We start from the raw sequence: 27669 nt of genomic DNA on the forward strand, positions 1-27669 counted from the left end.
TTATTTTTCTTTTGTTAAGGAAACAGAATAACCACAGCATTTCCCCCTTCCAGAGTAAGATGAAATATATCCTCTCCCATCCAGGTTTGAAGCTATTTAGGAGCCTAGTAACTAGTTGAGGTAGGTGATTGTGTCCCCCATGGCAGCGACCCACCTTTTTATACTGTATGTTCTCTAGGACTTTGGGTGTGGTATGGACCACAGCGATAGCAAATCCTTGGCAGGCATGACCACCCTGGGCATCACTCTGCATTTGAGGAGTCAAGATGATAACTAGGATCCTGTACCAACATCCAAGTGAGAGGGCCTGTGTTCAGCCCCTGGATCCAGTGTCCACGCTTTTGTATCTGAGGGTTCTGATCTCTTTTCCAGAAAGGGAGAAGGTTCCTTAAGGATAGTTATATCGTATGGTTCCTGTCCCTTGGGAGAATTTAATTCTCACAGTACAGTGGAAATGGTGACACAACGGGGTCTTTGTCTCCCAGGCTGAGTCATATGACTCATTCTTAGAGGCACATATCTAGCCAGAAGTAGCCAAGATACTGAGTAGCCAACGGTGAGTTTGGAAGGTAATGAGTTGGTGTGTTTTGCTCAGTAGAGGATCAGGTAGTGTGTGGCAATGCATTATTATGAAACAGTTGCTTACATCCCAGTTCTATGATACTAGGGTTGACTCAGCAGAAGGTAATATTGCTAAAGAAGCAGACACTGCATCAAGTGTAATAAGCACCTTGCCACTCAACTCCATCCCTAAATCCTAAAACAGTAAGAAATACGATTACTACCACTAAACAAAGTTCGTGATTAGGCTGGAATCTGTAATTTCAATCATAAAATTATACATAATTGAAATAATAAAGATTTCTGACAACTATGTTAACTCCTTCCACATATCCTTAATTTACTTGCCAAAATCAAAAACCTGATTCCACAGACAGATACTGAACTCAGTTGAATTTTTTAATAAACTTTATATTCGAGTTTCCATCAAACTTGTTCTCAAAAAAGACATTGTAGGCACAGTAGATGATGTTTCTATTTGGTATACCAATTCCCCAACTTTTGACAGTCAAAGGATTCATGGCAAAGGTAATTCCCCCATCAAAGTACAGAATAAGTGTGTGCAAGGTTTCAAAGCAAAGCTCACATTTTCAACTCTATATTTCCCCCTTACCTTGCTCTCATTTTTTTTTTTTTTTTTTTTTTTTTTGGTTTTTCGAGACAGGGTTTCTCTGTGTAGCCCTGGCTGTCCTGAAACTCACTCTGTAGACCAGACTGGCCTCGAACTCAGAAATCCGCCTGCCTCTGCCTCCCGAATGCTGGGATTAAAGGCGTGCGCCACCACGCCCGGCTCCTTGCTCTCTTTAGGGTAGAAGTTTCTGTCTCAATGGAGTTGTAAAACTCTGTCCCAGAACATTCTTTCTCAAGGAGCTACTGAAAAACTCCTATCCAATGTTCTTGAATGGAAGGGTTTCTTGTTTCAGCACACTAATGTGTAATTAAGGGGACAAACGTAAACATTTGTATCAGCTAATCCAAGAATAACTTCAGGAAGATCATATAGAGTTATACTTCAAGACCTGGAATATTCCTATATCCTGTATTCCTGAAAGTCTGGTAAATAGTTGACATGACCTCCTTTCTGTCAATGCCCATCTCCATTACTTTGATGCTCTTTAGCCTGGAGTTTTGTCTCCTGCAATGGTCACATGGTCACTCAAAACTGTCTTCTTCTTCTTCTTCTTCTTCTTCTTCTTATTATTATTATTATTGATTTACAGGACCACATTACTATTCTTTTACATCCTAGTGATAAAGTTGTGCTTTTTCAGGGACTACTCAGCAATCAAGTGCTGACATCTGGCTTTCAAAATATATTCAAGGTCCCCACCTTCTGACATCGCTAGGTAACACAGCAATGTGCCCTAAAATACAAAAATATCACCCACATTGAATACCAAAATGCAATTGTTTGAATGTAGAAATGATTTTAGAGCACCCAAAAACCATCAGTGTTAAATTATGTGCCATGCGCTCTGGTCGAGTCAACTTAAGCTGAGAGGCTTGAAAGTCACTCATGAGGCAAAGAGCTTCAAGGAAGCTCTCCTCCTGGAGTCTGGCATTCCCTCTAACCCATACATTAATTTTCCATTCCCGAGTTAGTCTAGTGTATGGATCCACGTGCTCTCTTTCAGTATTTTCCTATTATAAGTGCCTTTTATGTTTGAATTCTGACATAGCTAAAGCCTTCTGCCAGTGTTCCAACAGTCCTAGAACATCCTTGAGCAAGGCCATGGGCTTGAAATTCAGTAAGAATGTTGCTAATCAGAATAGCCTCTGGTACTATACTATCACTTTGAATAAAGGCTAGGTCACTCCCTTACACAGGAATTTACCATCACTGAGGAAGAAGGAAGTTTCAGACCAAAAGAGTAACCAGAATAGATACTTAGAACTATAGCGAAGTTACACCTATACACACACATATTTACAATGGCGTAAGGGGAAGATGGACTATACAATAGACTAAAATAGGAACTATGGCAAGGGCGCAAAGTCCTTGACCCTGGCATCTAAGATTTGTGAATCTTAGGTGGAGCCCTTGTTGATCCTAGTTGTTATCAATGAATTCTATCCCAGGTGGTTCCCTTTAGACCTCTTGTGTTTGCATTACTCTGTTTTATGTAAGATTCTGGTCACCTCATTTGTAACTTACGAATATGTCACCCAACTTCCTTATTGTCTTCTGCATAAAAAGTCTGATGCTTGATTTGAAAAATACATTCAGATTTCACACAACCTCTCCTGTGTGTGTCTGTTTGTGAATTCATCCTACGCTTTGCCCACCCACAACTAGAGACCTGTTCCAAGCAGACAAAGGGGCCCAGAGTGTCTGTGGCAATTATGGAAAATAAATATAAATGCATTTCCTTGGTGAATTTAACGAAGAATGATCTAAGATTTGAATTTATTATTTCTCTCCCTCCAATATCTTCCACTGTTTCTCTCTGTTGCATGAATCTGTGTCTTTACCAGCTTGAATAACTGAATCAATTTCTCTCTCTCTCTCTCTCTCTCTCTCTCGCTCGCTCGCTCGCTTGCTCCCTCTCGCTCTCTTTCTCTCCGTCTCTCTCCCTCTCTCCCTCTCTCTCCCTCTCCCCTCTCTCTCTTTCTCTGTCTCTACCCCCATTGAGCCACACAAAAAGCACCATATGGGGAAAAATTAGTGATACCTAAAGAAATGTTTCATAGTGTTTTTCAAGTGAATAAATAACTGACTTCAACTGATCTGGATAAAAAACATTACAAATACCATTTTATGCACTATTTATATATTTTATTCAATATTTGTGGTGGGTATTCATTTTTAAAAAACAGCTTTGATCCTATTTACCATTTTCCAAATGTGATCATTGTAACACTTACATAGATACACATTCATTACACTCTGGGTCAGAAGCATTGAAAAACATATTTTAAAATAACAGCTATGCCTTACATCAGATTATAATGATTGGTTACTTAAAACTCAAGGCAAGTAAGGTTGGTTGTTCCATTAGTCCCTTAAAGAGAGGTTATACAAAGGAAATGCATACAGTTGGCATTGTTCTACGTCTGAAGTGACCTCAGAGTATATTATTAACTCTGGTTTTGAGATTAAGCAAAAAGGCCAGTCATAGTAAAAGAAATTTCTCCTGAGAAATTTTTATTAAAAATTCATTACCATTGGTGTAGACTTGAGGTAAAGGTAGCTTGGCCTTCACAGAGTGATTTTGACCTGAAGGAGAATTTTCTCATAGATGCCCCAAATATTTCCGTGTGGTTTTCCTGCATGGATTTGGGAAATGGGTTATTTGGGTCTCAGAAGTATGGGAATGTAAGTTCCCTCAGACTAAGGAGTCTTTAGGAGAACCAAGAACCAGGTTGACCTGTGGCAGCTTGGACAAGTGCTGGCTCCTGAGGCAGGCAGTGCTCCAGAGGAGTTAAAGTCATAGGAGATGCATATACATCGACATCATGTGACAGCAATATTTGCCAAGTGAACCCGTTGCTCTCTTCTCAGTAGAATGCATCTGCCATTGAGGGATGTGATGAAATTTCCTGGGATAGCTTCCTGGCCTCTTTGCACACAGTAGTAATATGCAGCAATGCTTTGGATCCTTAGGTCTTCTCTGGGCTAAGCTGCTTACTCAAAACTATTTTGAAGAAGTCACACCTAATGCTGGATATCCTTGGATCATCCCATGGTGTTTGGGGCACACAGACCTACTACATAAATAGCTCTTTATTTTTCCTTCCTCACTTTTCTCTCCTTCATTCTTGTCTCTTACACTCTATCTCCACATGTGTACCTAGCCCCAGACATGAGTATGTGACTGTTTACAGAGGACATAGAAAGTCTTAAAGTGACTTAGGGACTTTGGAAAAACAGAAGACAGTGAAGTATTTTGAGTGATACTTAGTGATTAGAGTAGGGTGTGATGGAGCTGTGGGCTGGGGAGAAGAGAGAGATTGTCACAGATCTCGAGATTCCTTATTATGATTGCATGGCTATGTGCAGGAGATGGTTCAGATGGGGGCCCAAACCCAGGGCGTGGCAGGCATGAAGGCAGGTGGTATGGAATGCTTCTCCTTTTGCTATGTCCTCATCCACACATAAGATTCCTGGGCTTCCTGACTTCTCAACAATTGTTGTGAATGTACGCTGCTGCCCTCTGGTGGTAGGTGGGTTGGAAGACATGCTGCGGCATCAACCTGGACCCTGATGACTGGGTGCCTGAAGACTCAGACCTTAGTTAATGGAAAAAAGAATCAAAGGTATTGGCAAATATTCTTATCTCCTGGCTCCAGCTTGAAAATGTGAATAGAGCTGCCTGTGCTTTGCCCTGAATCCACCCCAGAGCTATATTCTGGTAGATTGAAGCTGTCTACTCTCCCAGGGGCCCAGCTGAGGTTGTTGGAATTCACCCTTTTGGCATTTGTTCATCTTCCCTTATAACCTAATCTCTCAGCTACAACCAACTCTCTCATCTACCAGCACAGGGTTCTCCTGGGAAGACTGGGGGACAAGCATCTTTAAACTTACAGCATTCTTGTGGTCTGAATTCCAAATGTTTGCGCACTCATGACAAGCTTGGCAGCTGTACAGCAGGTACTTTATTGTTAATGACGTAGTCATAAGCCAGGTATCTCGGCCCTGAGAACAAAAAATTATTAATCTGAGTCAAGCTCTCAGATAGGAAAATGGAAACACCATTACCATATAGATGGACTTTGCTATGATTTTTACTACTCTGTCCACTGCATGTATGTATGAACGATAAAGGCGGCATCTTACCACTACAAGACAGGATATTAAAAACAAAGAGAATTTATTGAACTTTCTAGAAGCTATTTGACTTTTCCTATGAACTGTGGTCCTCCACTGCCAGGTTGCTGACCTGGCTCCCCAACAAACACCCCTAACATCTATTTATATTATATTCTGATGACATAACCCAACCTGGTGCCGCCTGAGACTCCATTGTAAAGAAAAAATATACAGCTCACATCCACAGGTTGATGGAGGACATCAGAGGCAAAGATCATTCTCACACAAACAACTGGCAAGATTGTTGGTAATTGATCTTCACCAGGCATCTGGGGTCCATGCAACTTTCTGAGTTACTCAGATTAAAGTACATTTCACTTAAACTGGACATCCTGGTTCAAGATTATGCCAGGTTTGTATTCAAATTAATCTAAAACAGGGAGCCCTTACCTAGGAAGGGTTCGAAATATGAAATAAACACCTCAGCAACTTTAGGGAAACTGACTTCAGCAAGCTTCAGCCTGCCAGGGGATGGAAAACTTTACTTGCTAGGTTTGCAGGTACCTTTTTGTTGAGGCCAGCCAACAGCTCACATGTATGGGTTCAGCAATGCCTCTACAAGAATTATGCCAATTGTCACAACACAATTTGTGACTCTTAGGCTATATTGGGAGCTAGAGGTCATCCTCCTCATCTTTATTGTCTCTATGGCCTGATGAATCAGACCAAAAGCCATAATATGTACTGGAATGCTTTTAGAATGAAAATTAGTAGCTGCCATCTGCACACTCTTGGGGGCAGGGATGCACACCTGGTACAGTCAGGCTGAAGGGTGTTGATTGACCTGCTTGAAAAACAAAATCCAGACAGTGAAAGGCAACAGTACACAGTTTCTTTGTGGAAGCACAGGTACTTTATTCAGTTGCAAATTAGCAACAATCAAGATCAGGCTCTGGCCTCCAGGTGTGTGGGAGCTGGCTTTTAGAATTAGTAAAAAGGCCAGAGATTCTCTGGAAGTGGAGGCTGTGCTCTGAATCAACTTTGCTAGATAATCAAGATTTTTAGCTATCTTCAATAGGAATCTCTAATATTGGACTTATTACTAGACCAGTCCAAGACTGTGTTAGAATAACTGGTCACCTTTAAGAAAAGAGAAAAATCATTATGACTATTATATGACTAATATTTCTAGTCAGAATATACAGTCTCTGATGTTCATTTTGCCATAAAGTTTTAAAAGCTTGAAGCAAGAGAGCTTCACTAGTCCAAACTGGAAAAATGGAAAGCAAGGATGGGTCGAAAACATGTACCCAATTTAGCTTCCTTGTCACTTCAGTCAGGGCACTGAGCCAACTCACCTGCCAGCTTGTCAAACGAATTAGCCATCATGCTTCTGCAGTGTTCCATGGAGAGAACCTATGTTTTTCCTTTCCCTAATAAGGTAGCTGTTTAGGATCAAACCATATGCCAATAAGTAGATCCTTTTAAGATACTATAAAGCATTAAGTTCTTTGACATCCAAATTTCAAAATTCTAAAATAAAAGTATGATTTAAATAATGTGCACAGAAATACACTAAATAATATGCACAGGGATATAATTTCCCCCTTCTTTGTCTTTTAAGAAGTTAAAGTTTTTTTTGTTTGTTTGTTTTTTTTTTGTTTTTTTGTTTTTTTTTTTTTGTTTTGTTTTGTTTTGTTTTTATCGTAAACTTTTTTTTAATTAGGTATTTTCCTCGTTTACATTTACAATGTTATCCCAAAAGTCACCCATACCCACCCCACCCCCCATTCCCCTACCCACCCACTCCCCCTTTTTGGCCCTGGTGTTCCTCTGTACTGGGGCATATAAAGTTTGCAAGTCCAAAGGGCCTCTATTTCCAGTGATGGCCAACTAGACCATCTTTTGATACATATGCAGCTAGAGTCAAGAGCTCCGGGGTACTCGTTAGTTCATATTGTTGTTCCACATATAGGTTTGCAGTTCCCTTTAGTTCCTTGGGTACTTTCTCTAGCTCCTCCATTGGGGGCCGTGTGACCCATCCAATAGCTGACTGTGATCATCCACTTCTGTGTTTGCTAGGCCCTGGCATAGTCTCACAAGAGACAGCTATATCTGGGTCCTTACAGCAAAATCTTGCTAGTGTATGCAATGGTGTCAGCGTTTGGAGGCTGATTATGGGATGGATCCCTGGATATGGCAATCACTAGATGGTCCATCCTTTCGTCACAGCTCCAAATTTTGTCTCTGTAACTCCTTCCATGGGTGTTTTGTTCCCATTTCTAGGAATGGGCAAAGTGTCCACACTTTGGTCTTCATTCTTAAAGTTAAAGTTTTAAAGTTCCACAATATCTTGTCCTTTAGAATTAATAACTTGTAGACAAAACATCTCAAATACTTGACTGTTATAGTCAGTATTCACGTAACATGGGCAGTGATTAATAGCACTTTGAATTGTTTCTCTTAAAGAGTGAGTGGTTGATGTCCAGGACTCCACAGAAAGTTGTCTGCACAGACCAGAGTGTGGACCTCAGAAGCTAACAGCTTCTGGGACAGGCGAGAGCCACAGAGCTTCTGAGGCAGCGCCGTTTTCGGGCTCCAGACATCTGGCCATCTTCCCGGCCAGATGACAGGGGTCTGCCCAGCCTGGGAGGCTAGGATTTTGACTCAGGAGCGGCGGGAGCCACCTTGGTTCCCGGACTCAGCAGAAAGCAGCCTGCACAGGTGAGAGTGTGGACTACAGAAGCTAACAGCTTCTGGGACAGGCAAGAGTGACAGAGCTTTTGAGGCAGCGCCATATTCGGGCTTCAGACATCCGGCCACCTTCCCGGCCAGAGGTCAGGTGTCTGCCCGGACGGAGAGGCCCTAGCCTCAGGATCCGCGGGAGCCATTTTGGTTCCGGGACTTCACAGAAAGTAGTCTGCACAGATGAGAGTGTGGACTACTGAAATTAACAGCTTCTGGGACAGGTGAAAGCAACACAGCTTCTGGAAAAGGTTCTATTTTGGCCCTTCATCTTCGGCCAGGAGAAGGTCCAAACACCAGATAAGTGTGCACCTTCCCTGTAAGAGGTGAGCTTGCCTGCAGACAGCGCTCTGACCACTGAAACTCAGAGGAGAGATCTAGTCTCCCAGGTCTGCTGATAGAGGGTAACAGAATCACCAGAGGAACAATCTCTAAACAGAGACAACTATAACAACTAACTCCAGGTATTACCAGATGGCGAAAGGTAAAAGTAAGAATCTTACTAACAGAAACCAAGACCACTCACCATCATCAGAACCCAGCACTCCCACTTTGCCAAGTCCAGGGCAACCCAACACACCCGAAAAGCTAGACCCGGATTTAAAAGCATATCTCATGATGATGGTAGAGGACATCGAGAAAGACTTTAATAACTCACTTAAAGAAATACAGGAGGGGCCACCTTCCTGGTGAGAGCACAGGGGTCCGCCCGGCCCGAGAAGTTTCTTCCATAGGCCCTGGCGGCCGGAGCCTCCTTGGCTCCGGGACTCCGCGGAGGGCAGGCTGCACGGGTGAGGGTGTGGAATACAGAGGCCAGCCGTTTCTGGGACAGGCGAGAGCCAGAGAGCTTCTGAGGTGGCACAAACTTCGGCTCCAGACAATCGGCCACCTTCCTGGCCAAAGCAACAGAGCTCCTGGGAAAAATCCTGTTTTGGGCCTTCATCTTCAGCCAGGAGAAGGTCCAAACACCAGATAACTGTGCACCTTCCCTGAAAGAGGAGAGCTTGCCTGCAGAGACTGCTCTGACCACTGAAACTCAGAGGAGAGAGCTAGTCACCCACGTCTGCTGATAGAGGGTAACAAAATCAACAGAGTAATAATCTCTAAAAAAAGACAACTATAACAACTAAATCCAGAGATTGCCAGATGGCGAAAGGAAAAAGTAAGAATCCTACTAACAGAAACTAGGACCACTCACCATCATCAGAACCCAGAACGCCCACTTTGCCCAGTCCAGAGGATCCTAACACAACTGAAAAGGTAGACCTGGATTTAAAAACATATCTCATGATGATGGTAGAGGACATAAAGAAGGAATTTAATAATTCACTTAAAGAAATACAGGAGAACACTCCTAAAGAGTTACAAGTCCTTAAAGAAAAACAGGAAAACACAACCAAACAGGTAGAAGTCTTTATAGAAAATCAGGAAAACACTTCCAAACTGATGATGGAAATGAACAAAACCATATTAGACCTAAAAAGGGAAGTAGACACAATGAAGAAAACCCAAAGTGAGGCAACACTGGAGATAGAAACCCTAGGAAAGAAATCTGGAACCATAGATGCCAGCATCAGCAACAGAATACAAGAGATGGAAGAGAGAATCTCAGGTGCAGAAGATTCCATAGAGAACATCGGCACAACAATCAAAGAAAATGGAAAATGCAAAAAGATCCTAACTCAAAACATCCAGGAAATACAGGACACAATGAGAAGACCAAACCTATGCATAATAGGAGTGGATGAGAATGAAGAATTTCAACTCAAAGAACCAGCAAACATCTTCAACAAAATTATTGAAGAAAACTTCCCAAATCTAAAGAAAGAGATGCCCATGAACATACAAGAAGCCTACAGAACTCCAAATAGACTGGACCAGAAAAGAAATTCCTCCTGACACATAATAATCAGAACATCAAATGCACTAAATAAAGATAGAATACTAAAAGCAGTAAGGGAAAAAGGTCAAGTAACATATAAAGGCAAGCCTATCAGAATTACACCAGATTTTTCATCAGAGGCTATGAAAGCCAGAAGAGCTTGGAAAGATGTTATACAGACACTAAGAGAACACAAATTCCAGCCCAGGCTACTATACCCAGCCAAACTCTTAATTATCATAGATGGAGAAACCAAAGTATTCCACGACAAAAATAAATTCACCCATTATCTCTCCACGAATCCAGCCCTTCAAAGGATAATATCAGAAAAAAAGAAAAAAACCAATACAAGGACGGGAACCACGCCCTAAAAAAACCAAGAAAATAATCCATCAACAAAACTAAAAGAAGACAGCCACAAGAACAGAATGCCAACTTTAACAACAAAAATAACAGGAAGCAACAATTACTTTTCCTTAATATCAATAGTCTCAACACCCCAATAAAAAGACATAGACTAACAAACTGGCTACACAAACATGACCCAACATTTTGCTGCTTACAGGAAACTCATCTCAGAGAAAAAGATAGACACTACCTCAGAATTAAAGGCTGGAAAACAATTTCCAAGCAAATGGTATGAAGAAACAAGCTGGAGTAGGCATCCTAATATCTGATAAGATTGACTTCCAACCCAAAGTCATCAAAAAAGACAAGGAGGGGCACTTCATACACATCAAAGGTAAAATCCTCCAAGAAGAACTCTCAATTATGAATATCTATGCTCCAAATACAAGGGCAGCTACATTCATTAAAGAAACTTTAGTAAAGCTCAAAGCACACATTGCACCTCACACAATAATAGTGGGAGACTTCAACACACCACTTTCACCAATGGACAGATCATGGAAACAAAAACTAAACAGGGACACAGTGAAACTAACAGAAGTGATGAAACAAATGGACTTAACAGATATCTACAGAACATTTTATCCTAAAACAAAAGGATATACCTTCTTCTCAGCACCTCATGGTACCTTCTCTAAAATTGACCACATAATTGGTCACAAAACAAACCTCAACATATACAAAAATATTGAAATTGTCCCATGCGTCCTATCAGACCACCATGGTCTAAGGCTGATCTTCAATAACAAAATAAATAATAGAAAGCCAACATTCACATGGAAACTGAACAACACTCTTCTCAATGATACCTTGGTCAAGGAAGGAATAAAGAAAGAAATTAAGGACTTTTTGGAGTTTAATGTAAATGAAGCCAAAACATACCCAAACTTATGGGACACAATGAAAGCATTCCTAAGAGGAAATCTCATAGCTCCGAGTGTTTCCAAAAAGAAACTGGAGAGAGCACACATTAACAGCTTGACAACACATCTAAAAGCTCTAGAACAAAATGAAGCAAATTCACCCAAGAGGAGTACATGACAGGAAATAATCAAACTCAGGGGCGAAATCAACAAAGTGGAAACAAGAAGAACTATTCAAAGAATCAACCAAATGTGGAGCTGGTTCTTTGAGAAAATCAACAAGATAGACAAACCCTTAGCCAGACTCACTAGAGGGCACAGAGAAAGCATTCAAATTAACAAAATCAGAAATGAAAAGTGAGACACAACAACAGATCCTGAAGAAATCCAAAACTCCATCAGATCCTTCTACAAAAGGCTATACTCAACAAAACTGGAGAACCTGGATGAAATGGAGAAGTTTCTAGATAGACACTAGGCACCAAAGTTGAATCAAGATCCGGTTAAATGATCTAAACAGCCCTATATACCCCAAAGAAATAGAAGCAGTCATTAATAGTCTCTGAACCAAAAAAAAAAAAAAAAAAAAAAAAAAAAAAAAAAAAAAAAAAAAAAAAAAAAAACCCCAGGACCAGATGGGTTTAATGCAGAGTTCTATCAGACCTTCAAAGAAGATCTAATTCCAGTTCTTCACAAACTATTCCACAAAATAGAAACAGAAGGTACTCTACCCAACTCATTCTATGAAGCCACAATTATTCTGATACCTAAACAGCAAAGAGACACAACAAAGATAGAGAACCTCAGACCAATTTCCCTTATGAATATTAATGCAAAATACTCAATTAAGTTTTTGGTAACTGAATCCAAGAACACATCCAAACAATCATCCATCCTGACCAAGTAGGTTTCATCCCAGGGATGCAGGATTGGTTCAATATACGGAAATCCATCAAGGTAATCCATTATATAAACAAACTCAAAGACAAAAACCACATGATGATCTCCTTAGATGCTGAGAAAGCATTTGACAAAATCCAACACCCATTCATGATAAAATTGTTGGAAAGATCAGGAATTCAATGCCAATACCTAAACATGATAAAAGCAATCTACAGCAAACCAGTAATCAACATCAAAGTTAATGGTGAGAAGCTGGAAGCAATTCCACTGAAATCAGGGACTAGACAAGGCTGACCACTCTCTCCCTACCTATTCAACATTGTACTTGAAGTCCTAGCCAGAGCAATTAGACAACAAAGAGAGATCACGGGGATAAAAATTGGAAAAGAAGAAGTCAAAATATCACTTTTTGCAGATGATATGATAGTATATATAAGTGACCCTAAAAATTTTACCAGAGAACTCCTAAGCCTGATAAACAGCTTCAGTAAAGTAGCTGGATATAAAATTAACTCAAACAAGACAATGGCATTTCTGTACACAAAGGATAGACAGGCTGATAAAGAAATTAGGGAAACAATACCCTTCTCAATAGTCACAAATAATATAAAATACCTTGGTGTGACTCGAACTAAGGAAGTGAAAGATCTATATGATAAGAACTTCATGTCTCTGAAGAAAGAAATTAAAGAAGATCTCAGAAGATAGAAAGATCTCCCATGTTCATGGATTGGCAGGATCAATATAGTAAAAATGGCTTTCTTGCCAAAAGCAATCTACAGATTCAATGCAATCCCCATCAAAATTCCAACTTAATTCTTCAACGAATTAGAAAGGGCAATCGGCAGATTCATCTGGAATAACAAAAAACCTAGGATAGCAAAAACTCTTCTCAAGGATAAAAGAACCTGTGTTGGAATCACCATGCCCGACCTAAAGCTGTACTACAGAGCAACTGTGATAAAAACTGCATGGTACTGGTATAGTGACAGACAAGTAGAGCAATGGAACAGAATTGAAGACCCAGAGATGAACCCACACACCTATGGTCACATGATCTTTGACAAGAGAGCTAAAACCATCCAGTGGATAAAAGACAGCATTTTCAACAAATGGTGCTGGCACAACTGGCTGTTATCATGTAGAAGAATGCGAACTGATCAATTCCTATCTCCTTGCACTAAGGACAAATCTAAGTGGATTAAGGAACTCCACATAAATCCAGAGACACTGAAACTTATAGAGGAGAATGTAGGGAAAAGCCTCAAAAATATGGGTACAGCGGAAAAATTCCTGAATAGAACAACAATGGCTTGTGCTGTAAGAGTGAGAATCGATAAATGGTACCTCATAAAATTGCAGAGCTTCTGCAAGGCAAAAGACACCGTCAATAAGACAAAAAGTCCACCAACAGATTGGGAAAGGATCTTTACCTATCCCAAATCAGATAGGGGATTAATATCTAATATATTTATGAATTCAAGAAGTTAGACTCCATAAAATCAAATAACCCCATTAAAAATGGGGCTCAGAACTGAAAAAAGAATTCTCACCTGAGAAATACAAATGGCAGAGAAGCACCTGAAAAAAAAATGTTCATCATCCTTAATCAACAGGGAAATGCAAATCAAAACAACCCTGAGATTCCACATCACACCAATCAGAATGGCTAAGATGAAAAATTCAGGTTACATCAGATGCTGGCGAGGATGTGGAGAAAGAGGAACACTCCTCCATTGTTGGTGGGATTGCAAGCTTGTATAACCACTCTGGAAATGTGATTCCTCAGACAATTGGACATAGTACTACCGTAGGATCCTGCAATACCTCTCCTGGGCATATATCCAGAAGATGTCCCAACTGGTAAGAAGGACACATGCTCCACTATGTTCATAGCAGCCTTATTTATAATAGCCAGAAGCTGGAAAGAACCCAGATGACCCTCAACAGAGGAATGAATACAGAAAATGTTGTACATTTACACAATGGAGTACTACTCAGCTATTAAAATGAATGAATTTATGAAATTCCTAGGCAAATGGTTGGACCTGGAGGGCATCATCCTGAGTGAGGTAACCAATCACAAAGGAACTCACAGAACATGTACTCACTGATAAGTGGATATTAGCCCAGAAACTCAGGATACCCAAGATATAAGATACAATTTTCTAAACGCATGAATCGCAAGAAGAACAAAGACCAAAGCGTGGACACTTTGCCCCGTCTTAGAATTGGGAACAAAACACCCATGGAAGGAGTTACAGAGACAAAATTAGGGGCTGTGATGAAAGGATGGACCACCTTGTGATTGCCATATCCAGGGATCCATCCCATAATCAGCTTCCAAATGCTGACACCATTGCATACACTAGCAAGATTTTGCCTAAAGGACCCAGATATAGCTGTCTCTTGTGAGACAATGCCATGGCCTAGCAAACACAGAAGTTGATGCTCACAGTCAGCTATTGGATGGATCACAGGGCCTCCAATGGAGGAGCTAGAGAAAGTACCCAAGGAGCTAAAGGGAACTGCAACCCTATATGTGGAACAACAATATGAACTAACCAGTACCCCGGAGCTCTTGTCCCTAGCTGCCTATGTATCAAAAGATGGCCTAGTTGGCCATTACTGGAAAGAGAGGCCCATTGGACTTGCAAACTTTATATGCCCAGTACAGCGGAACGCCAGGGCCAAAAAGGGGGAGTTGGTGGGTAGAGCAGTGGGGGGTGGGTGGGTATGGGGGAATTTTGGGATAGCATTGGGAAATGAAAATGAGGAAAATACCTAATTAAAAAAAAGAATGAAGTAGAAATAAAAAAATGAGTGGTTGTAACTAGAAGGCTTGAAAAGTTATTAATAGTTACATGTGCATAATTTATTTATTAACTTAGGAATAAGAGCATTTATTTGCAGCAATTTATTAAGTCTAATTCCTCAAGAATTCACACACTTATGTGGAAACAAGTAGTAACTGAGGACACTGAGGAAAGAATTTTATAGGCACAATTTTCAAGAATACTAAAATATTATATTAAACCATAATTGTTTTGAATATATAAAGAATATGTAGGACCTATAGACTGCCTGAGATATAAATCCAACATGGCATTGCTTTAAGTTATCTAGGCAATCGAGAAAAATTTATTAAATGTCTAAAACCAGCCTTCTTAAAAGGACAGCATTTTTTCTATGAGTTGTATATGCATAAGCAATTGCAAATTTGAGATTAATAGCATCTGAAGGACGAAAAATCTTAAGCAATTGTGAGCTCTGACATAATATTTACTATTAATATACAAATGAAGGTTTGATTGTTCAGCATTTTAAAACACCATCTACAGCACACAACGTAATTATCTGTGCTGAAACAGTGGGAAGAATAAGCATGTGATCTAATTTACATCTACTTACTTCCCATACAGGGGTTGTTTTTAAACACAATAATTGGGATGTATGCATGCATGGATTTATAGAAGCTACAGAAGCATGCATAAAAACAATTCTTAACTTATCTTTGGGATATTGATTGTCAATCTTATTTAAAATGATGGTATGCAATAGATTAATATTTTGTAATAACTAAATTAATTGCTGTTTTGAACACAGAACAGACACTTAGTCAGGTTTTTAAGACACAAATTTTGTTATAGGTTTTCTAAAATACACAAGTATATCTTACAATCCTTTATTAGTACCAAAGTAGTTTTAATAGGATGTAGAAACTGTGTTTTGAGGTGAACGACACCTCGGCCTTGCACACCCTTGGCCTTCCTCTCAGGCAGAAGAGGCTGAAGGCAGCCCAATCTGTTGTAGGCCAGAAAGCCCACCCTGAGTCTTAGTGCAAAAATTATGGCTACCCAGGTCGGGACAGGTGGAGGCTTATGGGGCAATGGCAAGGGCAGCCCTCTCTTGAGTTCCTTACAAAGCCTCCCACTTTCTGGAGACCTCCCGAACCACTACAGCTCAGGGAAAGCTGTGTGCCCCAAGGTCCCGCCCCACAGCAGCCAGCAGCTAGCTGGCTCCACGTGGGCCAACAATTGGCTGGGAGGATGAGAAAATGACTTTACAATAATGTTTTCTCTTGCCAAAGAATTGTTGTTGGCACAGCTAATATTTGATTAACATTGATTATTATTAATAACAATTGAGACTGCAAGCTTATACAACCACTCTGGAAATCAGTCTGGCGGTTTCTCAGAAAATTGGACATGGTACTACTGAAGGATCCCGCAATACCTCTACTGGGCATATATCCAGAAGATGTACCAACTAGTAAGAAAGAAACATGTTCCACTATGTTCATAGCAGCCTTATTTATAATAGCCAGAAGCTGGAAAGAACCCAGATGCCCCTCAACAGAGGAATGGATACAAATAATGTGGTACATTTACACAATGGAGTGCTACTCAGCTGTTAAAAAGAATGAATTTATGAAATTCCTTGGCAAATGGTTGGACCTGGAGGGCATTATCCCGAGTGAGGCAACCCAATCACAAAAGAACTCAAGTGATATGTACTTCTGATAAGTGGATATTCGCCCAGAAACTTAGAATACCCAAGATATAAGTTACAATTTGCAAAACTCATGAAACTCAAGGAGAAGGAAGACCAAAGTGTGGACACTTTGCCCCTTCTTAGAGTTGGGAACAAAATACCCATGGAAGGAGTTACATAGACAAAGTTTGGATCTGAGAGAAAAGGATGGACCATCTAGAGACTCCCATATCCAGGGATCCATCCCATAATCAGCCTCCAAAGGCTGACACCATTGCATACACTAGCAAGATTTTGCTGAAAGGACCCTGATATAGCTATCGCTTTTGAGACTATGCCGGAGTCTTGCAAACACATAAGTGGATGCTCACAGTCAGCTATTGGATGGATCACAGCGCCCCCAATGGAGGAGCTAGAGAAAATACCCAAGGATCTAAAGGGATCTGCAACCCTATAGGTGGAACAACATTATATATATAGGTGAACTATCCAGTACCCCGAAGCGCTTGACTCTAGATGCATATATATAAAAAGATGGCCTAGTCGGCCATCACTGGAAGGAGAGGCCCATTGGACTTGCAAATTTTATATGCCTCAGTACAGGGGAATGCCAGGGCCAAAAAGTGGGAGTGGGTGGGTAGGGGAGTGGGGGGGAGGGTATGGGGAACTTTTGGGATAGCATTAGAAATATAAATGAGGACAATACCTAATAAAAATAATTAATAACAATTATAAAAGCTTTCTTTATTTTCTGCAAAGCCTTCTGTAGTAAACTAAAACCCTAAGTAATAAAAAGATATCGCCTCTGAATCTTTTCAGGAGCAACAGCTACTCCCCAAAACTTAAAAGCTCCTTGTGTGAGAGCAAGGATTTAAAGTAAACTTCCCTTGAGAGGCATTAGCTAATAAAATATTTCTACTTAGAAAACAATGTACACTGGAAGATTCAAACTCTTGGCTTGTTGTATAGAAGCAGAAATGATAAAAATTTCGTACATAATGTAGATCAATATTTATCCATATCTAGAGGCAAAATATTCCAGTTATTTTAAACTTACTTGAAGCAAAACCTTTACAATCATTAAGATGCAAAGGAGAGAGAGAAAAAAGAAACACACTTTTATATCTATAATAACTATATAAAATGTAGGCAAGCCAGATTATAATGCCTTTATAAATTTTACAGTCTGATTGATCCTTTATAAACTATGGATTTGAACTTTATTAAAACAGCATCTGGCTAGATCTGCAAAGATGCTCTTTTAGCTAAAGGGAATTTCCCCTGGAGGCAAATCTCCAGAGCTTCCCTAGGCACTGTTTGCAAGACAAAGGAAAGTCACACAAACCAAGCAAAAGCTGCTCTGAGCTTAGTTCCTCTTGCCATGAGGATGATATTAGAATTACTAAGTTTCTTTTGCAACATTAGATTATATCTATAACTTTGGGAAAGCAAAACCCAATTTCAAAACAATTTATCACTTTAAGAATCAACATTAAAACTTCACTACTACATTGCAAAATTTGGCTGCCAATTTATATCTATGAATGCATGACAATGTAAGCTTTAACGCTTCATAAAAGAGACATTGCTTTAAATTTTATCTTAATCTTACTTTCTAGGATAACAATCACATTAAATATTATCTCAGTTAAAAGTATCTTAGGAGGCCCAGTTTTTTGGCCTGCTCCACCACATGATTGAAAAGATTCCTGAGTTGCCAAATTAAGGCTAAACTTCTGTTACCAATATAACAATTATTTAATCTTAACCAATAATTTATGAGCTGATTGTGAAGACACACTGAGCATATTACTAGTTAAAAAGAAGAAGAAGAAGAAGAAGAAGAAGAAGAAGAAGAAGAAGAAGAAGAAGAAGAAGAAGAAGAAGAAGAAGAAGAAGAAGCTATACCAGCACTTTTCTAAATTTTCACATAGCTCTAAACACATGCACAAAACACACAAAGCAGAAACCAACAGCTCCAGACATGTGGAACCCCTACTTGTCCTCAATGAGCAGGCAAAAGAATTAGAAGGGTAAGCTTCCTTTTCATAAACAAAACTTGGTCCATCTTGACCAATCTCTGGAGACCACCAGGTGACTCTTGCTCTCCCACTTCCCAGGGTGTCCCCTGGTGAGGTGACAGTCTTCCTAGCACATCTGCTGACCACAGCCTGAAGGGACAGCTGCAAATATCAAGCGCACATTTCATAAAATCCCATTGTCTATAAACACCAGAGAAAACAAACTCAGGCAGATCTAAACTCAGACTGCACCATGTTTCAGAGGCACGAAACAAAACACAGACAACAAACCAATACAACAAGCACATGTTCAATTCCGGAAACATAAGACAGACACTTAGAATGAAGACACCAGCTGGCACACACACAAGAGGGGGATTCCCCAATTTTCTCTCTGTCCCTGGGAGAGTTTCAAAATCCACTTTCTTTCTGCCTAATGCAGTTTCCAACTGCGGCCATCTGCCTGATTATTAAATCCCTTTTATTAAAACCTAATATTTCTCTCTCCTAAAAAAAACAGCTTCTAGAAGCTGCAGCCAAAGGCCTGCCTGTTGAGTTCCTAGTTCCCGGTAGCTCACTGCTAAACCTAAGTGAATCCAGCGTGCTGGTATAGCACTGATCCATCTTATCCCATACCAACCTTCTGTGGTACAAATTTTAATTCTTTTCTTCTTGCATGGAGCTACAAATCAGCAGTGTTTCTTCCAAATGTCCTCTGCCTTTCTCAGGTCCTGCATTGGTTCGCCAAATTGTTGAGGCTGGCCAGTGGCTCACATGTCCGGGTTCGAGCCTGGAAGGCATCTTGGAATCTGGAAGAAAAGAGGGAATCTAGGCTATGAGAGAAAGGATGGAACCAAGACAATAGTCTGATCAAGGTTCAATTTTAATATAGGGGAACACGTGCTTATAAAGAGGGGGGCCCACTCCCACTGAATCATCCTTGGAGTCCAGCTGCATGTGTCCACATGTAGGCAATGGAACAGCTAGGCAGCAGGTAGCAGCAGCAGCAGTGGTTGAATAATAGGGTGGCAGGCTCCACTCCAGGTGATCTCCTAGTGACAAGTCAAGCCTGCTCAGCCTGTTTTCAGGCTGTGGGGGGGGGAGGTTACACCTTTTCCAGGTGGGTTGAAGCATTCATCTGGACTAAACCTGCTCAGATAGTAGCTTAAAAGTTCCTCCAGGAACTGGTCTCCTGATTATCTTCTAGCAATGGCGTCTGACAGTGACCCAGCATTCATAGCCATAACTTAACAATTAACAAAAGATTTGCACACATATTGAAAACATTATTATGCATATAATCCTCAGAATTTGGGCAGGTTAAAATAAAAGAGGACATTAAGAGAAACTTTAGCAAAGCTCTCATTAGAGTCCAGCAAATGTTAAATAGACCTTCCTTTGCTTTGGGCTTCTGTACCCCATATAGATAATAAATTAGTCCCTATGAATTTACATTTGAAAGATTTCCCCCACTGCTTCCCAAGCTCAGAGGCCAGCAGTTGATAGATCTCTCTAATGTTCATTATCAAGCTACTACAAGATCTCTAGTTCCCCATAAAGAGTATTTATCAGGATATTTGAGAGATTCAGTCTACATCTAAAGCCATCACCAGTTTCTGCTTGTTCAAATCTGGAGATAAAGTATGGGTCAAACAGGTAGCCATAGGGGCACTGAAAACAGCTGGAACCTGCTTGGAAGGGATGCTACATGGTGATTTTCTCCACATCTATGATTATGAAGGTAACTGCTGACACTACGTCGTGGATCCACCCTTTCCAGATCAAGAAATTTGAAGCCATGGATGTTCCTGCCAAATGGAATATATCTTGGAGTATGGATCCATTTCATCAGTCCCAAGATTCTTCCACTCCCTGGTCTTCTATTCTTATGATTTGCCCTATTGGTATGAGGATAGGGTAATCATCCAAACCCATGGCTCTCAGGACTGGACTTGGAAACTAAGGAAGACAAATACAGGGAAGGTATTAGCTAGCATGACTACAGACCAGAAACCCATATTTATCTTGACTTTTGTCATTGATATCTACTTTATATGTCTAGTTGCACGAGAAAAAGGAATGATGTTGGAATTTATTTTTTGAGATTGGAATACAGAGTTTACAGTTCTATGCAAGCCCTGTAGCTGCCCCCAGAAACAGAGAATCCATTTCAAAAATTCGGGTTGTAAAATAGAGGCTTCCTAAAAAAACACAGATGAATATATAGGAAGTCCCTTCCCCCAAAAAATACACCATAGAAAAATATAATTCAATGGTCATAAAATGAAAACATCTAAAATTTTTGGTAAAAAAAAAAAAAATCTTGCATTTGGATAACAAGAAAAACCTGGGGAAACAAGATTCTGTTCCACAGGATGGGATCTGAGGAATGAAATTGATCACTATCCGCCAGAAATGTGCCAAGAATGCTGGCTATGCTTAGATACCAAGCCCTTCCCTAATTAACTAGTATGTCAGTCCACTAACCTACAAAACTCATTGTGACTGTGGTAGCCCAAATTAACATTAGAGGACTTATAATGGGATGAGACTTGTCTAATATCCAAAACCTTTAACTTAGGCACTTCTCCTTACTCTGATGCCTATTATTCTGCCTTATGGCTTGAATCTTCTGGACAACAGCCATATTACTGAGACCAATTGGTGGAAATGTAACAATGGTTTGACTCAATATGCCTCTTCTGATGCATTACAAACTAGGTAGACATGTTGATCAGGACCTAGATCTATTGAAACTATACTTAGATTCCCTTCTAGAAATGGCACAAAAGTGGAGAGTCTTAGACTTACTTCTCACAAGATAAGGGGGACTACATATGGCTTTGAAAGAACATATTCTTTCTGTACTAAGTCACCAGGAGTAAAAACAAACAAACAAACAATAACTCAAACGAGAAAAAGAAACAAAGACATTAATTAGAAAAATAGTACTAGTCTCTGTTCTTATAGGCAATCAAGTATATATATAGTAAAAGGAATGGTCCTTAGGATCAACCACATCTTTTTAAAACAGGTTGAGCCTATTATTTGTCTCATTCACTAAGACCAGTGCAAATGTAACAGGTCCCTAAATCTTAGGCCCCCAGACCTCAGCATGATTGGCTCCACGGTGGAAGCACCATTTAGTTCATAAAAGTCAGCATATAGACAGCACCACCTGCCAAAATGAAAACAAAGACCTGGTCCATCAAAGTCCATAGTTCTGGGACATTCTCGAAATGAACTGACTAATAAAATATTTCTACTTAGAAAACAATGTACACTGGAAGATTCAAACTCTTGGCTTGTTGTATAGAAGCAGAAATGATAAAAATTTCGTACATAATGTAGATCAATATTTATCCATATCTAGAGGCAAAATATTCCAGTTATTTTAAACTTACTTGAAGCAAAACCTTTACAATCATTAAGATGCAAAGGAGAGAGAGAAAAAAGAAACACACTTTTATATCTATAATAACTATATAAAATGTAGGCAAGCCAGATTATAATGCCTTTATAAATTTTACAGTCTGATTGATCCTTTATAAACTATGGATTTGAACTTTATTAAAACAGCATCTGGCTAGATCTGCAAAGATGCTCTTTTAGCTAAAGGGAATTTCCCCTGGAGGCAAATCTCCAGAGCTTCCCTAGGCACTGTTTGCAAGACAAAGGAAAGTCACACAAACCAAGCAAAAGCTGCTCTGAGCTTAGTTCCTCTTGCCATGAGGATGATATTAGAATTACTAAGTTTCTTTTGCAACATTAGATTATATCTATAACTTTGGGAAAGCAAAACCCAATTTCAAAACAATTTATCACTTTAAGAATCAACATTAAAACTTCACTACTACATTGCAAAATTTGGCTGCCAATTTATATCTATGAATGCATGACAATGTAAGCTTTAACGCTTCATAAAAGAGACATTGCTTTAAATTTTATCTTAATCTTACTTTCTAGGATAACAATCACATTAAATATTATCTCAGTTAAAAGTATCTTAGGAGGCCCAGTTTTTTGGCCTGCTCCACCACATGATTGAAAAGATTCCTGAGTTGCCAAATTAAGGCTAAACTTCTGTTACCAATATAACAATTATTTAATCTTAACCAATAATTTATGAGCTGATTGTGAAGACACACTGAGCATATTACTAGTTAAAAAGAAGAAGAAGAAGAAGAAGAAGAAGAAGAAGAAGAAGAAGAAGAAGAAGAAGAAGAAGAAGAAGAAGAAGAAGAAGAAGAAGCTATACCAGCACTTTTCTAAATTTTCACATAGCTCTAAACACATGCACAAAACACACAAAGCAGAAACCAACAGCTCCAGACATGTGGAACCCCTACTTGTCCTCAATGAGCAGGCAAAAGAATTAGAAGGGTAAGCTTCCTTTTCATAAACAAAACTTGGTCCATCTTGACCAATCTCTGGAGACCACCAGGTGACTCTTGCTCTCCCACTTCCCAGGGTGTCCCCTGGTGAGGTGACAGTCTTCCTAGCACATCTGCTGACCACAGCCTGAAGGGACAGCTGCAAATATCAAGCGCACATTTCATAAAATCCCATTGTCTATAAACACCAGAGAAAACAAACTCAGGCAGATCTAAACTCAGACTGCACCATGTTTCAGAGGCACGAAACAAAACACAGACAACAAACCAATACAACAAGCACATGTTCAATTCCGGAAACATAAGACAGACACTTAGAATGAAGACACCAGCTGGCACACACACAAGAGGGGGATTCCCCAATTTTCTCTCTGTCCCTGGGAGAGTTTCAAAATCCACTTTCTTTCTGCCTAATGCAGTTTCCAACTGCGGCCATCTGCCTGATTATTAAATCCCTTTTATTAAAACCTAATATTTCTCTCTCCTAAAAAAAACAGCTTCTAGAAGCTGCAGCCAAAGGCCTGCCTGTTGAGTTCCTAGTTCCCGGTAGCTCACTGCTAAACCTAAGTGAATCCAGCGTGCTGGTATAGCACTGATCCATCTTATCCCATACCAACCTTCTGTGGTACAAATTTTAATTCTTTTCTTCTTGCATGGAGCTACAAATCAGCAGTGTTTCTTCCAAATGTCCTCTGCCTTTCTCAGGTCCTGCATTGGTTCGCCAAATTGTTGAGGCTGGCCAGTGGCTCACATGTCCGGGTTCGAGCCTGGAAGGCATCTTGGAATCTGGAAGAAAAGAGGGAATCTAGGCTATGAGAGAAAGGATGGAACCAAGACAATAGTCTGATCAAGGTTCAATTTTAATATAGGGGAACACGTGCTTATAAAGAGGGGGGCCCACTCCCACTGAATCATCCTTGGAGTCCAGCTGCATGTGTCCACATGTAGGCAATGGAACAGCTAGGCAGCAGGTAGCAGCAGCAGCAGTGGTTGAATAATAGGGTGGCAGGCTCCACTCCAGGTGATCTCCTAGTGACAAGTCAAGCCTGCTCAGCCTGTTTTCAGGCTGTGGGGGGGAGGTTACACCTTTTCCAGGTGGGTTGAATCATTCATCTGGACTAAACCTGCTCAGATAGTAGCTTAAAAGTTCCTCCAGGAACTGGTCTCCTGATTATCTTCTAGCAATGGCGTCTGACAGTGACCCAGCATTCATAGCCATAACTTAACAATTAACAAAAGATTTGCACACATATTGAAAACATTATTATGCATATAATCCTCAGAATTTGGGCAGGTTAAAATAAAAGAGGACATTAAGAGAAACTTTAGCAAAGCTCTCATTAGAGTCCAGCAAATGTTAAATAGACCTTCCTTTGCTTTGGGCTTCTGTACCCCATATAGATAATAAATTAGTCCCTATGAATTTACATTTGAAAGATTTCCCCCACTGCTTCCCAAGCTCAGAGGCCAGCAGTTGATAGATCTCTCTAATGTTCATTATCAAGCTACTACAAGATCTCTAGTTCCCCATAAAGAGTATTTATCAGGATATTTGAGAGATTCAGTCTACATCTAAAGCCATCACCAGTTTCTGCTTGTTCAAATCTGGAGATAAAGTATGGGTCAAACAGGTAGCCATAGGGGCACTGAAAACAGCTGGAACCTGCTTGGAAGGGATGCTACATGGTGATTTTCTCCACATCTATGATTATGAAGGTAACTGCTGACACTACGTCGTGGATCCACCCTTTCCAGATCAAGAAATTTGAAGCCATGGATGTTCCTGCCAAATGGAATATATCTTGGAGTATGGATCCATTTCATCAGTCCCAAGATTCTTCCACTCCCTGGTCTTCTATTCTTATGATTTGCCCTATTGGTATGAGGATAGGGTAATCATCCAAACCCATGGCTCTCAGGACTGGACTTGGAAACTAAGGAAGACAAATACAGGGAAGGTATTAGCTAGCATGACTACAGACCAGAAACCCATATTTATCTTGACTTTTGTCATTGATATCTACTTTATATGTCTAGTTGCACGAGAAAAAGGAATGATGTTGGAATTTATTTTTTGAGATTGGAATACAGAGTTTACAGTTCTATGCAAGCCCTGTAGCTGCCCCCAGAAACAGAGAATCCATTTCAAAAATTCGGGTTGTAAAATAGAGGCTTCCTAAAAAAACACAGATGAATATATAGGAAGTCCCTTCCCCCAAAAAAATACACCATAGAAAAATATAATTCAATGGTCATAAAATGAAAACATCTAAAATTTTTGGTAAAAAAAAAAAAAATCTTGCATTTGGATAACAAGAAAAACCTGGGGAAACAAGATTCTGTTCCACAGGATGGGATCTGAGGAATGAAATTGATCACTATCCGCCAGAAATGTGCCAAGAATGCTGGCTATGCTTAGATACCAAGCCCTTCCCTAATTAACTAGTATGTCAGTCCACTAACCTACAAAACTCATTGTGACTGTGGTAGCCCAAATTAACATTAGAGGACTTATAATGGGATGAGACTTGTCTAATATCCAAAACCTTTAACTTAGGCACTTCTCCTTACTCTGATGCCTATTATTCTGCCTTATGGCTTGAATCTTCTGGACAACAGCCATATTACTGAGACCAATTGGTGGAAATGTAACAATGGTTTGACTCAATATGCCTCTTCTGATGCATTACAAACTAGGTAGACATGTTGATCAGGACCTAGATCTATTGAAACTATACTTAGATTCCCTTCTAGAAATGGCACAAAAGTGGAGAGTCTTAGACTTACTTCTCACAAGATAAGGGGGACTACATATGGCTTTGAAAGAACATATTCTTTCTGTACTAAGTCACCAGGAGTAAAAACAAACAAACAAACAATAACTCAAACGAGAAAAAGAAACAAAGACATTAATTAGAAAAATAGTACTAGTCTCTGTTCTTATAGGCAATCAAGTATATATATAGTAAAAGGAATGGTCCTTAGGATCAACCACATCTTTTTAAAACAGGTTGAGCCTATTATTTGTCTCATTCACTAAGACCAGTGCAAATGTAACAGGTCCCTAAATCTTAGGCCCCCAGACCTCAGCATGATTGGCTCCACGGTGGAAGCACCATTTAGTTCATAAAAGTCAGCATATAGACAGCACCACCTGCCAAAATGAAAACAAAGACCTGGTCCATCAAAGTCCATAGTTCTGGGACATTCTCGAAATGAACTGACTTTGCTTTTCGGATTCTGTAGTTCCACTTCTGAGCAATTGATCTTGACAACAAAGGTATGTCACCCCATACCACAGATCAAATTTTGTGTGCTTAAAAGTTCACTAAGTAAGGCTCAGAGCTACACTGGGATCCTGAACAGCCATGTATTTGCCAGAAGCAAAGACAGACATTCCAGTTTCTGGCTATTATAAATAAGGCTTCTTTGAACATAATGGAGCATATGTCCTTATTATATGTTGGAGCATCTTCTGGGTATATGCCCAGGAGAGGTATTGCTTGATCCTATGGTAGTACTATGTCAAATTTTCTGAGGATTTGCCAAGCTGATTTCCAGAGTTGTTGTACCAGCTTGCAATCTACCCAGCAATGGAGGAATGTGCCTCTTTCTCCACATCCTCACATGATGTTCCTCAACAGAGGAATGGATACAGAAAATGTGGTAATTTACACAATGGAGTACTATGCAGCTATGAAGAAATAAACCTATGAAATACTTAGGCAAATAATGGATCTGGAGGATATCATCCTGAGTGAGATAACCCAATCACAAAAGAACACACATGATACACACTCACTGATAAATGGATATTAGCCCAGAAGCTTGGAATACCTGAGATACAATTCACAAAACACATGAAACTAAAGAAGATGGAAGACCAAAGTGTGTACACTTAGAAGGAGGAACAAAATACCCATGGAAGGAGTTACAGAGACAAATTGTTGAGAAGCACTGAAGGAATGACCATCCAGAGACTGCGGCTCTAAGAAATACATCCCACAAACAACTACCAAACACAGACACTACTGTGGATTCCAACAAGAGCTTGCTGGCAGGAGCCTAATATAGCTGTCTCCTGAGAAACTCTGCCAGTGCCTGACAAATACAGAAGTGGATGCTCAAAGCCATTCATTGGACAGAGCACGGGTTCCCCAATGAAGGAGCTAGACAATGTATTCAAGGAGCTGAAGGGATTTGCAGACCCATAGTAGGAACAACAATATGAACTAACTAGTACCCCCAGAGCTCCCTGTGACAAAAACCTCAACTAAAGAATACACATTGTAGTTTGTGGGCAGCCCATCTCCTTTCTCTTGGACCCTGAAGACACTTACTAGGTTCTGATGGAGTTTGGATGACCCACTACTCCTTCTAATTTTCCTATTGTAGGGATAGGAGGACAGCCTTACTTCCCACACCAGACCTCACAACTTATTTGCATTTTTAGGGGTGTACCTCTCACCCATTCATTTTTGATAGTGCCAACATGTCCTGTCTGCTTATTGGGAAGGGATCTTCTAGCCAGACTGGGAAACTCTATTTCCTTTGCTCCTCACATTCACTTAAATCCAAGCTCAGCAACAGTTCCTCTCCTCCTTCTAGCCAGCTAACCTAGTAAAACTACCATGTCATTTCCTTTACC

At 40.1% G+C, this 27669-nt stretch overlaps 1 long non-coding RNA gene across 1 annotated transcript; it reads right to left on the reverse strand.

Annotated features, from left to right (window-relative positions):
* Positions 1-3317: 3317 nt before the first annotated feature.
* Positions 3318-19447, reverse strand: Gm42175. The gene is made up of 3 exons (XR_880623.2): positions 19268-19447; positions 5087-5197; positions 3318-4791 (listed from the first exon to the last, which is right to left on the reverse strand). It is a non-coding gene; the product is annotated as a predicted gene, 42175 (long non-coding RNA).
* Positions 19448-27669: the final 8222 nt, after the last annotated feature.

This window comes from Mus musculus, chromosome X (assembly GCF_000001635.26).
Source record: "Mus musculus strain C57BL/6J chromosome X, GRCm38.p6 C57BL/6J".
Lineage (NCBI taxonomy): Eukaryota > Metazoa > Chordata > Mammalia > Rodentia > Muridae > Mus > Mus musculus.